We start from the raw sequence: 18,080 nt of genomic DNA on the forward strand, positions 1-18,080 counted from the left end.
CCTCTCAATTTTTCCTACCAAATAGATACTAGATTCATCTGGTTTGATCCCACATCTGCACCTGAGTCTATACTACCATTATCCTCATTTGGATGAGTGCAGTAGCTTCCCAAGGGGGCTCTCTCCTGTCATGCTTTATCATCCACGGTTCTCAATTTGAGTATGCATCAGAATCTCCTGGGGGCCTTATTAAAACACAGATCGCTGGATCCCGTGTCAGAGTCTCTGATTCAGTAAGTCTGGATTGTGCCTGAGAATCTGCACATCTAAATAATTCCTAGGTGATGCCACTGCTGCTAGTCTAGGGACCATGATCTGAAAACTGCTGCTTGACACAATCTATTTGCCATATAATAGCCCGAGTGATCTCTCCTAACCTCAAATCAGATTAAGTCAGTCCTTTATACACAAGCTTCTTTTTGATACCCTCTCATTTATACCCATTACAAAAATCTAGCTGATTCTTGCTCTGTCTCCCAGGCTGGAGTGGAATGGCATAATCATAGCTCACTCCTGACCTCAAGTGATCCTCCTTCCTTGGCCTTCCAAAGCACTCGGATTACAGATGTGAGCCACTGTGCCCAGCAAGCCATGAAGTCCTTTTTGATATGCTCCTGATGACCGCACTAACCTCATTTCCTCCTTGTTCACTGAGCCTCCTTTCCATTTCTCGTCATTCAATCTTTATCCTACCTCAGAGCCTTTGACCATCCCTCTGCCAGGAATATTCCTTTCCTAAATCTTTAAATGAATGGATCCCCTTTATGATCTAGGTGTCAGTTCAAGGTTGGTCTCCCCAGAGAGCTCTTTCCTTTCTTGTTACAGTTGCCCTCTCAGTAACTCTGTCACCTCTTTCATATTTTTCGTATTGGTTTTACTTATTTTCTGCCCATACTATGAGTGCAAACTCCATGAGAATAGGGCCATTGTCTTCACGGTTTATACCTGAGCTCTATACCTAAAACCATGCCTGGCACATAGTTTGACTCAGTAAATGAATGATAAATGAATGATTGAGCCTCTAAAACTCTCTTAAGATCCGCAGTCTCCTGAAGATTAGTAATCCCTCTAGAATCCCAGGTCTCATGCTTTCTGAAGCTCTGAGGGTCAGCGATCAGTTCCAAGCACTCTGCAACCTTCTTTACCATGAAGGAAACAACTATATATGATCCTGTGCACCTTGCAGCTGTCTGAGTGGAAAAAAAAACTGTAGGTCATAAATATGGCAAAAAGTAGAGACACAGAGCCAATTTTTCTCACTATTTGGTTAAAGTAGAAATAGAGATCCTTAAGGAGCTAAGGACTTTTGAAAGAAATGAGGAATGACTCTATACAGTATCCATAAGTATCTTTATCTCTGCTATGGATCCCAAGGATTGAATAAACTTACCCTCAGGAATAGGTGCAGCAGCTATAGATGTGTGTGTATATAAATAAATGTATATATAGACCACAGAGAGAACATCTGTAGTCTGTAGCTTGTGTAAGTTCCATTCTTTTTTTTTTTTTTTCGGAGACAGAATCTTGCTCTTGCTCTGTCACCCGGGCCGGAGTGCAGTGGTGCGATCATAGCTTACTGCAGCCTCAAACTCCTGGGCTCAAGGGATCTTTCTGGCTCAGCCTCTCAAGTAGTTGGGACTAAAGGTGCATGCCAGCACACCCAGCTAATTTAAAAAAATTGTGTAGTGATGAGGTCTCATAACATTGTGCAGGCTGGTTTCAAATTCCTAGCCTCAAGCGATCTTCCTGCCTCAGTGTCCCAAAATGCTGAGATTACAGGTGTGAGCCACCAGGCCTGGCCTCTAACTTCCATTCTTTTGGGGAAATTCTTAGTGTCTATGTGGCTGGGATGGAGAATTTCCTTCCCCTCAGCTCCATGCTGGACACATGCCTCAAGCCTGGCCAATCAGATTACTCCATTACTCTGGTTAGCTGTTGGTCAAGAGATATGTAACTGCATCACTCTGGGGCAATGAGAATACCTCCTACAAATTCTCCTGTTGCTATCAGGAAATATACTCTCTCTCTCTGGAATCATGAGAAAAATATAAGCTTGAGAACTCTGATGACCTCCTCATCAAGGCATGGGGAGAGTCTATTTGAGAATTAAGCTTGATATGGTTTAGCTTTGTGTCCCCACCCAAATCTCATCTTGAATTATAATCCCTATGTGTGTAGGTTGAGATCTGGAGGAAGGTGATTGGACCATGGGCGTGGTTTCTCCCATACCGTTCTCGTGATAGTGAGTGGGTTCTCGTGAGATCTGATGGTTTCATAAGAGGCTTCCCCCTTCACTCTTCCCTTCTTCTCTCTCGTGCTGCCCTGTGAAGAGGTCCCTTCCACCATGATTATAGGTTTCCTGAGGCCACCCCAGCCATGTGAAACTGTGAGTCAATTAAACCTCTGTTCTTTATAAATTACCCAGTCTCGGGTATGTCCTTGTAGCAGCACGAGAATGGATTAATACAAAGCTAAATCCAGATACAGAGAGGTGGAGTCTGGGTGACATCATTTTAACCACTGGACCCAGAAGTGTCTAAACCAAATACTGGATTTCCTACTTAAGGGAACACATTTTCCATTTGTTCTTGAGCTAATTTGAGTTAGATCCTGTCACTTACAATTGAACGAGTGCTGAGGAAACATGTCCTACATGTCCTCATGAGACTCCTCCCTGAAGAGTCCTGCTGTGCTATGTTATTTTTCTGTCAACACCTAGTTCAAAGGCAGTTGGAACCACCCACAACATTGCACTGAAGCTACTGTGAATCTTGAGAGCCCACACACCATTGCAAAGACAGTATGGAAAATGTTATAACGATGCTCCCATTTCTGTGGTGTTTTCTTCTAAAGAGGTTAAAAAAAAAAAAAAAACCCTAATATATATTTCTCTTCTCTTCACTTTGTTCCTGTAAAGGGAAAAGGAACACAGATACTCCCAAGCTGTGTGACCCTTGGAATTTATATCCCCTCTCTGAGTGGCAGATTTTTAAAATTTTAAAAGAGGGGGAGGAGGTAAGACAAGAATTTCAGCTCTGACATTTAATAAGACTGTGATGCATTATGTGAGTTAATTAGCATCCTGACTGCAAGGACTTTGCAAAACAAAACATTGGTGTTGAACGCTGTTGTCCATAAGTAAAGTCTGAGAAAATACGTTCTGGGTCACATCAGAATCCTTGTCACCCAGAAACAGCATGGGAAAATTACTTTTATGCTTCCCAAAGAGATCTCTTATATAAAAGGAGTACAAGTTGTACTGAAAGAACCTTAAGAGATCCACTTTATTTTACTACCAACTTCTCTAGGGAAATAATACTGTCATTTCATCATAAACCTTGGGCATAAGCTAGTATAATGTGCTCAAGAGTTAAACTGTGAATTACAGATGTTCTCAGGATTTCCCAAAGTAAACCTGGCTTTGAGAAAGATAGTTTATGTGATCCACACTTGCCAAAGAATACAGCTAAATTATTTCTTTTTAAAGGGCTATAAATCAACTGCTAATCTGCATCCTGCCACATTTTTCAAAGCCCTTCAGGCCAATGCAACCTAAATGTGAACAAATAAACGTGCATTGAACTGATAGGGAATTGGTGTCAACATATGCATGTATTATATTAATTAGCCTTTTTAGAACACTTACTGTGTGAAGAGTTGAGAAGCAGACCTTATGGGAAAATACAAAACACAGTTCTTGCTTCAAATCACAAAGTACTCATTGGAAGTCCATTGGAGACATCAAGAAAACATTTCAAGGAGACATTTAACTTCCTGCTAATTAATATAACAAATAGAATAAAAATTGCAGAGAGAGAGAAAGCATGCAAGAGTGTTAGATGGAATTAATGACTAAAAGTTTACTGGAAGGGTTGAGCTTTTCTAGAAGAAAGGGAATATGTATGTCTTTTGGAGTATTTGATGAGTTGCATGTTGGTTATGGGTGGTGGAGGGAGGGAGTTTATAAATGAGGGTCAGAAAACAGTTATCATGTGGTGTGACTGAAGAATATGTCATTATACACTATCTAAAATGTCAATGAAGTGGAATATAACACATTTATCTCTTTTAAGGAGTAGTATCTGGTAACCACAGAAGTACTAACTGTTTATTGTTTTGGTGAAAGAATTCCCAAATATTGCATGGAGAATATTTATAAAAAATGTTTGTAAACCTGAAGTTAAAATTGAACAGAACATTCTGTATTTCACTTGCTAAACCTGAAAACCCAATGGAGAAGGATTTTAGTCTAAACTTACTTACAAAAAAGAGTTGAGCACATGTTAAAGATAGTCCCATCAATATTATATATCATGTGTTATATGCTGGACTCTGTTCTGGGCACTTTATACATTTTGATTCATTTAATCCTTACAAAATCTTACGAGGTAGGTACTATTACAATATCTTTTTTCCAGAGGAAGAAACTGAGACACAGAGAGCCTAGGTAACTTGCCCAAGGCAAGCTAATAAAGGGCAGAGCGAGGAATTTGAACCCAGGCAGTCTGACTGCAGAATCTGTGCTCCTTATTATGATATAATTATGCCAGGTGAGGTCTGTGGCCACATAGATTGAGGAAATGTTTCACCATAGCTCTTTTAACGTAGTAAATCTTAGTGCTCAACTGTTGGTTCAACCCTTAAAACCAAAAGTACAGTCCCTGGAAAAAGCACCCTTAATCCTGAAGAAAGCCCCAGATATATCTCCCTAAGGCTTGATATCATCTGGTAGCCAGCTTCAGTTGATGGGCTACTTCTCTTCCTGTGCCTCCCACCCACCTCCATCAAATCCCCTTTTTGTCTGTCACCACTGTCCCTCCCGAATTGGCCAGTATTAGTCATCATATAGTCGTAGTGCTTGGTGAAAAGTCAGCATTGCAATACCCTAGACCAACATCTGCTCAAAGACTCGCCATGGCCAGGTGCTTTCCTAGCAATGGATTAAGTGGCGGGGCCTCCAGGGAACTGAGCAAGGGTATATGCCACCCACATGCCTCATTTACTGCCAAGGACTAGACCTTCACTGGGCTAAAAGCCCATGTCTTTTACACTATTTTATATCTGTCAAAGCTTGTCCCCAAGACAGGCAGAAAGCTCTTGATCAATTTTCAGATAGGAGCAAACACCATACAAATCCAACAGACACATCCCTGGAATTCCAGTGAGAAGAAGTATGTTGATCATTTATGGACGTTTTTCATTGAACCGATGCTCTAATTATACAATGTAAATGAGAGCATATCATAAATATGCATCTTAAACATATTTAAAACTCATTAGGTACCTGTATTGACTCGTTTTGACTTTTTGTACTATGCTATCAATTTGTGGAGTGTTCGAGCATTTTACTTCTATAAAGGCACTTATGGCAATAAAGTGATAGAAAATCCCCTATCCGCTCCTACTTACAACTGAGGAATAAGCCTATTTGTAATGACTCTTACATAAGAATTGTATTCAATGCTTCTCTATGTAATCAGACATTACATGAAATTAGAAACAATAGGGGAGCAAAATCAATCAGCCATGGCAGAGGGATTGAGATAATAATGACTCATTTGACTGGGTTGCTTGAGAAAATTAATAACGACAGAGGTAATTACTAACCTGGGAGAGTCAGACTCTTGATCATTCTTTTATACTTTTAAACATGAACTATGCGGAAGTGCATCATTTCAAGCCACAAGCCGGTGTGCTGTGGCCAAGAAGAGACTGGCTCAGGTGGTTCAAACATCACATCCTCTAGATGAGTGGTTCTCAACTAGAGGTGACTTTGTCCTCAAGGAGACATTTGGCAATGGCAAGAGACATTTTCACTTGTCTGAACCTGTGGAGTGGTCGCTACTGGCATCTAGAGGGTAGAAACTAGGGAGGCAACTATGCATTCTGTGAGGCATAAGAGAGCCCTCAACAACACAGAATTATCTAGCTCCAAATGTCAATAGTGGCAAGGTTGAGAAGCCCTGGCCCTAGACGGTGCCTCAGAGTCATAAACTGCCCTGACACAGAGCTCAGAAGGCAGGTCATGAGAACACCCAGAAAAGGAGCAGCAATGATAGGTCTGAGATGAATGGCTCATCTCCCACTTTCTTTGGTTGAGGTCTCTATTCTGCACAAAGGCCTTGGCAAACCCCTTCATTTTTCTTGTAGCTCTATCTGCTCTCCAGTGCAGGGGCATATATCACAGCCACCTGTCTGCTGGCTGTGAGACACCTCTACAGAAACAGACAGCTTAATGCATCAGAGAAAAGGCCAGGCTGGCCACAGCTGGTCAAAGTGATGCTCAACTGGGAAATTCCATCTGGCTGTTTTCTCCCAGTCCCCAGCCCTTGGTTGTTTGGCAATGCCTTGACCTTTACAACTTAAAATATTTACTGAGCCAGCTTCCAGGTGACAAAAGGTGTAAGGGAATAAGAAAGCATGAGATTATTGAACAAATGTGCTTAAAACATCTGCTTTCCATGTCCAAATATTGCTTGTTTATGCCTCAAGTCATTCTACCTACAATTTGCCTTATGTTGTGCAGGCAGACAGTGACTAGTTTGTGGTGGAATCAAAATAATACATCAAATTTCCTACCAAACCCACCTCAGGTCCACAAGACCTTGAAGTAGTGTGGCTTTTCTCTGCTACCTCAGTTCTATCTCTGTTAAACACATGGCCACATTTCACAGGGCTAGAAAACTTCATTTTTATCATAATAGGAACAAGTCAAATTGGGGTTAAAGAAAACTATTCAATTCAGCTGCTTTAGGAATAATCACAAAGTAAACAGAGTTTAATTTGTAATGTGGGTACCTCCTCTCCTTTACTCTCAATCACAGCTGTTTCTTTATTCTAATATTCTATAGCACCTGGATGCCCAGAGTATATCCTACTGCGCATCTGGGGTGGGTCTTCCTCAAAATGTCTGAGATCTTTCCCGTTCCTTTATCACTTTTGATAATCTGGACCTACTGTTTGCAAAGGTGACATGAGCACGAGGTTATCTCAACATCTGTCATTTTGGGGGCTTTCTGGTGAAGCAGAGGATGCAGTGTGTCTCTAATCACAGGGATCTCTGGCCCTGCAGCCAGTGTGGCAGGTGTCTTATTCCATTTTACATTGCCATAAAGGAATGCCTGAGACTGGATAATTTATTGAGAAAATTAATTTACTTGATTAATGGTTCTGCAGGCTGCACAGAAAGCATCTGCTTCTGGTGAGGGACTCAGGAAGCTTCCAATCATGTAGCAGGTGAAGGGGGAACAGGTGTGTCCCATGGTGAGAGAAGAAGAAAGGGAGAAGGGGAAAGGATCCAGACTCTTTTTAACAGCCAGATCTTGTGGGAACTAATAGAGCAAGAATTCACTCAATACCATGAAGATGGTACCAAGCCATTCATGCAGGATCTGCCCCCATAACCCAGACATCTCCCACCAGACCTCACCTTTAACACTGAGCATCAAATTACAATATTATATTTGGAGGGGTCAAATATCCAAAGTATCTCAGCAGAGGAGGACTTTAGCATGTCTCAAATAATGGCATTTGAATGGCTTACAACTATTGCTATTCCTTCACCCCATGTGATATAGGCATTTTATTTTATTATCCAGAAGAGGCACCCATTTCATACATTTTTTCCAGAGTCAGTATTTAATCTCAGCCTGAATTTCCCATTATATGCCCTCCCCAGCTACACAAATACTGTACACTTCATTAGAAGCATAGGATTTTCAGAGATGCTCAGTTCTATCCTCTCATTTTACTGAAGAAGAAACTGAAGTTCAGTGCCTCATGCAAGGCCACTTTGGCAGATTGTTACTCTTCAAGATATCACTCCCCCCTCTTTGTGGAATGATTTTCTTTACTCCTCTGCCATTGGATTTGGCCATATTATTTGCTTTGACCAGTGAAATATAAGCAGAAATGATGTATGTTACTTTCAGGCAGGGACTTTAAAAGCCATCACATGGTACTACCATGTTCTGTATCTCTTTCTATGTGACAAGCAGTGTCTGAGACAGATCACAGATGAAGGGATGGAGAGCCACAGTTTGCTCTCAGCAATGTAAATGAGAAATAAACCTTTGTTGTTGCAAGCTACCTGTGTTGGTATTGTTGACTTGAGGTCATTTGTTACTGCAGCATCATACAGCCTATACTGACTGGTACTGTTATCCAACAAATAAATAACAGAACTGCTTTAAGCCTCAGTCCTGATTCCTAGACAGGCTTTTTTCCAACATACCACACTGAAAAAAACATATTTCAGCTATAATGAGGGACAGAGAGAATAACATCCAACACTTGAGCCGAGTGGATTTCGTTTTTAGTATTTTTAATCAGCTTGTATTAAAAAACTAATTAAATAGGATTCTGGGTATTATCCAAAACACCATCAGGATGGCTAAATACTAGAAAGGAGACCTTTACTGGTGACATCAGCTTGCAGGCCAGGAAGAGAAAGTCTCCAGCTTGGACTGAACGTATTCTATCTTTAAAAGGGGAAGGACAGGTTGAATTTTATGACTCACAGGGCCTGTATCATACATATTCAGCAGGTTTGAGGGAAAAACTATACATATTTATGAGGGGAAGCTGAGAGCACTCAGACTGAGTAAACTTGCATGTAATATACATTCCATGTTCACTTTGGGGTGGGATTTTAGCATTAAAATGAAGTAGAATTTGGCCCCTTATGTCAAAAGGCGAACTATAGGACACAAGGACAGTTTGTGTGCAACCTCTATAAGCTGTTGAAACTGGTCTAAGTTCTGCAATAACTTATCAGAAAAGAATGTTTGTAAGCCTGGTCCTTGGTCCCCTGTCCAGTCAGAGTTGTAGTGGTCTGGGTAGTAAGACAGCCTGATCACTCCTATTGTTAGGGAGTTTAGCAAGGGTATGTTTTTCTTTTATAGCAGAAATTTAAAATTTGCTATGGCAGCCAGGTCTGCACTCCTCAACCCCATGGTTAACTTTGTGTTCTGAATCTTAGGGCCAATCTTAATTGATGAAAGAGCATCTATTTTGGTCTCGTGGCTCGCAGGGGATTATTCACACTATACATCAGTTGCATTGTGCAAATAATTAAGGGCACAATTCCTCAGCAAAGCCTAGCCCAACAGTTTAGACTTTCCATAAACATGCATTTCACACTCTGCAGAAAGTAAATCTCATCTTACATGGTACCAAATCTAATGTTTGTTAAGAATCAAAGATAAAAACTAAACAAAAACTCCTGAAATTTAGAGGGCATCAAACAAACAGCAGCAAAATAAGAGAAAGGAAAAAACAAAAAAAAATCTCCAGACATTTCACATGATTGTAAACACCAATTAGGTATATAAATTTCCTTCATTATTTTCTAGTTAACGAGTTTTCAAATAAGCTAAGAACATTCTGGTGATGTCTTTACTTAACATCGTAATTTCACAAACTGTCAAGAATGAAGAATTCCACTGGGGTAAATGAAGATATGCTTGAATTTTCTTAATTGCCACCTTGCTAAGGCTGCGAGCTTATTGTTTAGCGGTGTGACAAATGATTCTAAGCCCTGTCAGGCAGTCGCAGGGGAGACTGGGTTGCTACACAATGTGCCCATCTCATTACTGTGTTGCTGACAGCCCAGGCTGAGAAAAAAACCAAAACTTGTTTCATCAGTGGAGTTACAAGGGCCAGTACGGTAGTGACTGACAAAATAGAGGAACTCTCCTTATTGCTAGAACCTTAGCTCTCCTGAGATCTGGCTTTGCTTCCTGGGAGAAATGTTGGCTTGAGGGCAAAGCCCCAATGCTCTGCACTAGCCCTCTGCATAATCCCTAACACAGTGCCTAGCACATGGCATGTTCTCAAGAAATATTTGCTGAATGGATGAATGATTGAATAAACATCTCTCCCACCCAACCTTATTACTTCCTTCTTTTTTACCTCCACTTGCCAGAAGACAGACTGAATAAACTAAGCACATGATGATACCATAGTATTTCAGTTCGACACTTTGAGCCGAGGTCCCTCTACCTCCAACTCACACTAATCACCTCCCTTTCCATTCCTTCATTCACTCTCTTGTACCCAATTCCCTGACCCACCAGTTCTGAACTCTTCTGAGGCATCAGCCCGCAGCTAAGTCAACTTTCAGTCCTTCCCCAACTGCTGAACAAAGCATATTGTTCTTAGCAGGTGTTCTGTATATTTTAATTTAAAAATTAATGTTTTATATTCTTTACGTGTTGTGTCTCAGAAATATTTGCTACTTAGAAGAGAAATGGGATAAGAATAGAAAAGGATGAACAAATAAGAATGAACTGCTGAAGGAGGGATTTCATGCAAAGGTAGGGGAAATAGTCCTTTGAATCTTACTGCATAAATAGGGGTTTCAAGTCCTGGTTCACAGACTGGCTTTGGTGTATAGCATGCATTCTCATTTGGTGTATAGCATGCATTCTCATTTGGGGTCATATTGTCCCCTAAGAGGGTAAAAATTGGTTCTTGGGGAGGGATGAAAACATTGTCAGATATTACAATGGTTTGTGCCCCTCCCCAAAGGGCCATGACACAGAGACAAATGTACAGTATGTCTGTGGTATTAACATTGCATGGGGTGTGGGTGATTCGAAAAAAATCTTGTAAGATCCTTTGGGGAAAGGGGGATGATAGTGGGAAGAAAGATTGAGAAGCACTGGTTTACAAGAATATTTTTCCAAGCCCAAAGAAAAATAGGTTGTGTTATACACACACACACACACACACACACACACACACCTCTGCATAGAGTAGATAGATCAGATAGACAATCCATGTGATTTTGCTAACAGGGCTTCTTGGGAGAATTCCACATTTTGATTTTGAGATTTTCCTTTCTTAGAACAGTAAACATTAGACAACTCTGCTGGTATCCAGGTTAAAAAAATTCTTCTGGTTATTAAAATCCCAGTCTGAGACTCACTATTTTGAAATACGGGCAACTCAATCTATGTGCAAAATTAGTCTTGTCAAATATTAAACAATATGACTAGTATTAGAGCATAGGAGAATACTACTTCAGTCCCAGAAAGAACTTCAGAAAGAGAACACTTTTCTGTAAGACCCAGTGCAGGAGTTAATTGCACTCTTCAATTCATGGTAAATAGTCTCCAATTGTCTGAGCTGTTTGCTTGATTCATTGATTCACTGTCTATCCACACTCTGCTCCCACGCCTGTCCTCCAACATTTCAGTGTGTTAAATGTGCATTCTGTTGGCCAAGCACAGTGGCTCACGCCTGTAATCCCAGCACTTTGGGAGGCCAAGGAGATGGATTGCTTGACCCCAGGAGTTCAAGACCAGCCTTGGCAACATGGTGAAACCCTGTCTCTGCAAAAAATACAAAAATTAGCTAGGTGTGGTGGCGGCCACCTGTTGTCCCAGATATTCAGAAGGTTGAGGTGGGAGGATCACCTGAGTTCGGGAGGCAGAGGTTGCAGTGAGCCAAGAGTGTAACACTACACTCCAGCCTGGGTGACAGAGTGAGACCCTGCCTCAGAACAACAACAACAACAAAAACCCCAAAAAAGTGCATTCTGTTGATTTTATATATTATTTTGTATAAATAAAATTTGTGATTATTGCATTGTTGTTCTGTGTGCACGTGTTTTAATTTATATACATGGCAGTGTTATCTACCCTATTGTTTCTGACTCTATTTTTGCTCTGTTTTTGAGATCTGTGTTGCCCTGATGCTTCTTCCGCTGCATCATCCACCTGGGTGTGCATCTGCCATGACATATTCAGCGCTATTGCAGAAATAATATCCACATTGTCTCCAGCTCCTCAGTTACCCAGCTATCTTGGCAATGAACCTTCACATACATGTCTTATGGATCTGGGTGAGAGTCCCTGGGACTTCCCTGCCTAATCCTGAAGTTGCAGGAGCCATTTTGAAAAATGTTTTCACTTCAGTTGCCATAATCATATGACTTTTCTGCTGTTTAACTATATTTCATATTTCTGAAATATATTCCACTTGATTTTGACACATATATAAATACATACATATACATACACATACACACACACACACACACACACACACATATGTTATTTTTAGAGACAGAGTTTCTCTCTGTTGCCCAGGCTGAAGTACAGTGGTGCAATCATAGCTCACTGTAGCCTAAAACTCCTGGGCTCTAGCTATCTTCCTACTTTGACCTCCTAAGTAGCTGAGTGCACAGGTGTGTACTACCATGCAAGGTCCTGATTTATATTTTTATACACTCTTCAATTCACTTAGTGAGTATATTTTTACACCTATGTTCATAAATGAAATGTGCCCATTATTTCTATATATTTTTCTGCTTTTGTTGTTATCTATATTTGGAGTTAAGAATACACTAGCACCATAGAACAAGCTAGGTAGATTTGGGGTTTTTTTTTGTATTTTTCCTTAAACAACTTGTGTAAGTCAGGAATCAACTGCTTCTTGAAAATTTGAACGAAGTGCCTGTAAAGACATCTGGACCTGAAACTGTTTTAGAGGCTAGTCTTTGTCTACATTTAAAAATAACTATTGTACTATGCAAGACATCTTCTTCTTGTGCCAATTTTTCAGGAATTTATCCAATTATGCTTACAGAATCATTTCTGTATAGTTGTTAATAATCCTTAGTATTTTTATAATTGTCCATTATATCTATGGTTAGTTCATTTTGTATTGTATATATTTTAATAGCTTTGAGATATAATTTGCATAGCCTAAAATTCACTTGTTTTAAGTGTACATTCAATAATTTTTAGTAAATTTCCAGAGCTATGCAACCATTAATCCAATCTACTGTCAGAAGATCCCATGTGGGGATGGGGTCAGCTGGTCACTCCTGTTCTCACTCCTAGCCCCAGACAGCCACTAATCAACTTTTTGTTTCCACAGATTTGTCTTTTTTAGATTTCATTCTGTATTTTGTTTATTTGCATTAATACTTTCAAAGAATTGGCTTTTAATTTTGTTAATCTTCTCTTTTTTCTTTATTTCTTCAATTTTGAAAGAGTTCTTCTCAGTCCATCCCCGATGACAAGAGCAGGACATGGGCCTGTACTTCCTTTGATAATCCCTCAGGCTTCGGTTGGGCACAGTGTCTCCTCAGCCCCGTCTCTTTGGTGCCTGTGCTCATTTGTCAACAGAGACTTTAACATTTCCTGGGTGGCTTGCCCCAAATGCTGGTTTCCTCTAGATGTTGGAGTTCCAGCTTCTATGAAGGTCAACCCTAAAGCACTTGGAGGACAAAGGGTCCCAGTTTCTGGCTTAGACATCCAAGCCTCTGTCTGGGACCCCTACATTTAAATTTACGCCATTGTGAGTCATGTACTTAGAAAGAAAACAGACAGAAAGAATAGGAACTGGCTGGTCTGTGAAGTGGCTGGTTAGGACAGAAACTGGCCCAACCAACTCCTATTTGCTAAGGAATTAGAAGACTCCTAGCATCATCCCTGAAGTAAAAAAGAAACAGGATATTTAAAGGACTAGAAGAAGAGTTTAAAGTCCTGTGTCCTTTTGTCTTTCTCAGCAAACATGTCTTTGTCATGTGCCCAGGACTTCCTCACTTTTCCTCTACATATGTTAACTATTGATTGGGCCTTATAGAAATTTCTCTGATCTTCTTTGTAGTCTGTACCATTGCCAATCACTGAGAAAGGGAAGGGAGCTAATATCAGGGACTTTATGTTTACCAGGCACTTTATGGAATTTTCTTTGTGTATATTCACAGCAGGAGTGCAGACATCCCTCTGACATACTGATTTCATTTCCTTTGGATAGAGTAAACCCAGGAATGTGATGGCCAGATCATATGGTAGTCCTATTTTAAATTTTTTGAGAAACCTCTGTACTGTTTTCCAAAATGCCTGGCCCTTTGAGATTGGTACAATTATCAATCTAATTTTAGAAATGAAGCAACTGAGAAAAGTTAGGTGACTTGCCCAGGCTCATTATAAACCAGTCACTTAGTGACTTCCTAGGTCACGCAGATGGTGTCAGAGCCAGAATGAAAGCTAAGATCTGTATCACACTGCAAATCTCGTATTCCTTCTATGCCCCATTCCTAAAATATTAGGCTAGAAGGGATCCTGGATGTCATCAAGTGAAACAGTTCCCAGAAGTCAGTCTATCATTCAAATCTCCACACATTTTAAACTATCTATGTAACACTTAAACTAATATGACAATATTTTTATTTAGATTTATAATTTTTAATAAAATATTTTTATAAAAGCTTTCTGTCATTACTGACAATGAAAAAACTAGTGTCATTTGCCATAAACAAGAAGTATATGGCTGAACTATTTTCAAAATATTCTTGTAGCTAAGCCAACCTCAAACTCAGTGCCTTATAACAAGGTGTGCTTATTCTCACATGCACAGGTCTGCAGGTTGGCTTAGTTTGATCTAGCTGGGCTTAGTTGGCCAGGCTCCAAGTTGTAGGTCTGCCTCACATATCTTATTCTGGAGCCCAGAATTAAAGAACAGAGGCTGTCTGTGGTTTGAAACTGGCACCCCATCATGTCTACTCATATTTCATTGGCCAAAGCAAGTCACACACCAATCCCAACATCAATAAGGCAGGGAAAGATAATTTGCTCACAGAGAACGGGGTGAATATCTGATGAACCTTTATCCACCACATGTGAAAAAGAAATAGTCAACATGATGAAAACAAAACAATACTTTAAAATTTTAGTTAGCCACCACTGCCTGCAGAAATGGGGTTTCCAAATAAAATATTGGATACTCAGTTAAAGTTTAATTTCAGATAAACAACAAATCATTTTTAGAATAAGTATGATCCATACAATATTTGGACATACTTCTCTTACGAGTCATTCATTGCCTTGTGTACTTTCATTTGCTTAATCTAGCAATTCTATGTAGAAATATTTTAGTCTAAGCCTGCTGTTTTCTTTTTATTTTTAAGGAGAGATTAACTATGTTACAATATTCCAGCATTAAACTGAGACTTTGCTTCAATGTAGAAACTGGGAAAAGAGAGCTGATCAGAAAGGAATAACTTTCTCATGATGTAATTCAATACCATTTAAAGTCCTTTCCATGCTCCTTGTAAAATCATCGCACATTCAACTAAGATTATCTGGCATACAAGCAGAGGAACTTTCCTCCTGCTTCTCCCATTCTCTGGTAAACTTCATCTTGCGGATAAAAAACTGAAGCCCAGGGGTTAGGTAAGAAGCTCATCCAACTCCATACAGCCAGAAGCTGAGATCTGTCTCAGCTTGGGAGGCTCCTAATCCTGTCCCTTGGAAAAATAGAAATACTTAAATGTAGTTTTCTCTTTAAGATATTTGTTTATAATTCCAGAATGTTCTTAAAGTCAAACTTACAATTGTGATTTGAAGTTTAAGAAGTAGAAAATGAGGTGTAGGGTTTTCAGTAACTTCCTGCCAGTCATAATTTTTATATCAGCTTTGCTCAGCCCCAACCTTGATATACCAGAGCTATGTGGAGAGAAACACTTTTCAACATCCCCCAGATGCTTGAGATAAATGGCTAGATGCAGAATAGTTATTAATTAAAAGTCAGGTACTGTGGGCATCTTTTTGTTGGTTCTGAAACTGCTAATCACCCGCTCTGTCTACCGTGGTCCTTGTGTAGGCCTGTGGGATTGAGCTGCTCAGGTATTTAATGAGAAAATGCCAAGACTAGGTTTAATTTACTTGAAGGCCGCCTCCCCTCAAATTCACACACAGAGAAGCGCAATTTCAGTGCAAACTGCAGAACATTAAGAATGTCTTAAATCCTTTGAAATCCTTTTCTATTGAATCATATGCTTGAGGGAAGGGACCCCAGACAATTAAATGGAAACAGATTTACTTACTTGAAAGATGAGTCTTTGTTCAGGTAGTACTGATGATCTGGCAGGCCCTCTTTCCGGTTCAGATTTTACAAAGTCTGGACAGATCCTATCTCTTCCTCCTCCTCCTCCTTCATGGAGCCTTCCCAGATCTCACCAGCATCCAGAGTTGAACTCTGAATTTATAGCTTTTGTTCCCTGTGTCATTTCTTTGGTAATGAACTGAGCCCGGCAATAGGATGTCACCAACATTGTGTGTATGTGTGGTAGGTGAAAGGGCACTAGTATATAGTTAGGTTACAACACTGCTATATACTGAAAGTATATTAGGACTGAAAGTCCTTATCTTTATTTATCTTTGCTTGTCTTCATGTCTTTGGGGTTGGCAAACTGTTTTCAAGAGCCACTATCTTTATATCATAAACAAGGGAACACATTTACTGTCTCATCCCTGGAGTGTTCTTCCTGCTCCTTCTTACCTAATTCACTTCTTATGCTAAACAGCCAACTGCAACTTGAGTTGCAGGAAGATGTCCCTTATCCTTGCATCTGAGTTATGTGCCCTCTGTGATATGCTCATGGCCCCTTCAACTACCAACACCAGGGCTCAGACAACGTTTTCTGTAAAGGGCCAGCAAGTAAATATTTCTAATTATGCAGGCCATATAAAGTCTGTTTCACAACTACTCAACTGTGTCACTGTAGCTCAAAAGCAACCATGCGTGTGGCTGTGTTTCAACAAAATTTTATTGATGGACACTGAAATTGGAATTTCATATCATTTTCATGGACCGGGAAATATTACTCTTTTTTAAAATTGTTTCTGACTATTTAAAAAATGTAAAAACCATACTTAGCTCCCAGTTGTACAAAAAGGGATGTGGACTGGATTTGGTCTTTGGACTTTGCCATGGTTTGCTGATCTCTGATCTAAGCTCTTGTTTGTTTACTTGACTTTTTAAACTCAACACAGTAAAAGCTCCCCTTGAGGACCTCCCATCTTAGCACATCTAGGACATAGCAGGGTGCCTGGCTTGTGTGCTGGAGGTTGATCTCTACGCACCTCAGACTGCATGAGTAATCACCTGTCCTGCCCACCATAGTCTTCATGTGGGCCAGTGGGATGGATGACTCAAATGTTTAATGAGAAAATGCTTTAGTTGGTGAATTAGTCCATTTTCCCACTGCTGACAAAGACATACTCAAGACTGGGCAATTCACAAAAGAAAGAGGGTTGATGGACTTATAGTTCCATGTGGCTTGGGGAGGCCTCACAATCATGGGGGATGGTGAAAGGCATGTCTCACATGGCAGCAGACAAGAGAAGAGAGATTGTGCAGGGAAACCCCTTTTGAAAGCTATCAGATCTGGTGAGACTTATTACCTATCACGAGACAGCAGGGGAAAGACTGCCCTCATGATTCAATTATATACCACCAGGTCCCTCCCACAACATGTGAGAATTCAAATTGAGATTTGGGTGGGGACACAGTCAAACTGTATCATTCTGTGGCCCCTCTTGAATCTCATGCCCTCACATTTCAAAACCAATCATGCCTTCCCAACAGCCCCCAAAGTCTTAACTCATTTCGGCATTAACTCAAAAGTCCACAGTCCAAAGTCTTATCCAAGACAAGGCAAATCCCTTCTGCCTATGAGCCTGTAAAATCAAAAGCAAATTAGTTACTTCCTAGATACCATGAGGGTACAGGCATTGGGTAAATACAGCCATTCCAAATGGGAGAAATTGGCCAACATAAAGGGGCAACAGGCCCCATGCAAGTCCGAAATCCAGCAGGGCAGTCAAATCTTAAAGCTCCAAATGATCTCTTTTGAGTCTATGTCTCACATCCAGGTCACACTGATGCAAGAGGTGGCTTCTCATGGTCTTGGACAGCTCCTCCCCTGTGGCTTTGCAGGGCACAGCCCTCCCAGCTGCTTTCACAGGCTGGCATTGAGTGTCTGTTGCTTTTCCAGGCACACAGTGCAAGCTGTAGGTGGATCTATACCATTCTGGAGTCTGGAGGTTGGTGGTCCTCTTCTCACAGCTCCACTAGGCAGTGCACCTGTAGGGACTCTGTGTGGGGCTCCAACTCCACATTTCCCTTCTGCACTTCCCTAGCAGAGATTCTCCATGAGAGCCCCACTCCTGCAGCAAACTTCTGCTTCAACATCCAGGCATTTCCATACATCCTCTGAAATCTAGATGGAGGTTCCCAAACCCCAATTCTTGACTTCTACGCACTGGCAGGCTCAATAC

General features: G+C 40.6%; 1 long non-coding RNA gene across 1 annotated transcript in view; it reads right to left on the minus strand.

The window, feature by feature from the left end:
• Positions 1–14,907: 14,907 nt before the first annotated feature.
• LOC105551539 overlaps positions 14,908–18,080 on the minus strand; it is a 69,204-nt gene continuing 66,031 nt past the window's right edge. Inside the window, exon 3 of the long non-coding RNA XR_001007875.1 lies at positions 14,908–15,259. This is a non-coding gene — a long non-coding RNA (uncharacterized LOC105551539). The remainder of the gene's footprint in view (positions 15,260–18,080) is intronic.

This window comes from Mandrillus leucophaeus, unplaced genomic scaffold (genome assembly GCF_000951045.1).
Source record: "Mandrillus leucophaeus isolate KB7577 unplaced genomic scaffold, Mleu.le_1.0 Scaffold525, whole genome shotgun sequence".
In the NCBI taxonomy this organism is placed as follows: domain Eukaryota; kingdom Metazoa; phylum Chordata; class Mammalia; order Primates; family Cercopithecidae; genus Mandrillus; species Mandrillus leucophaeus.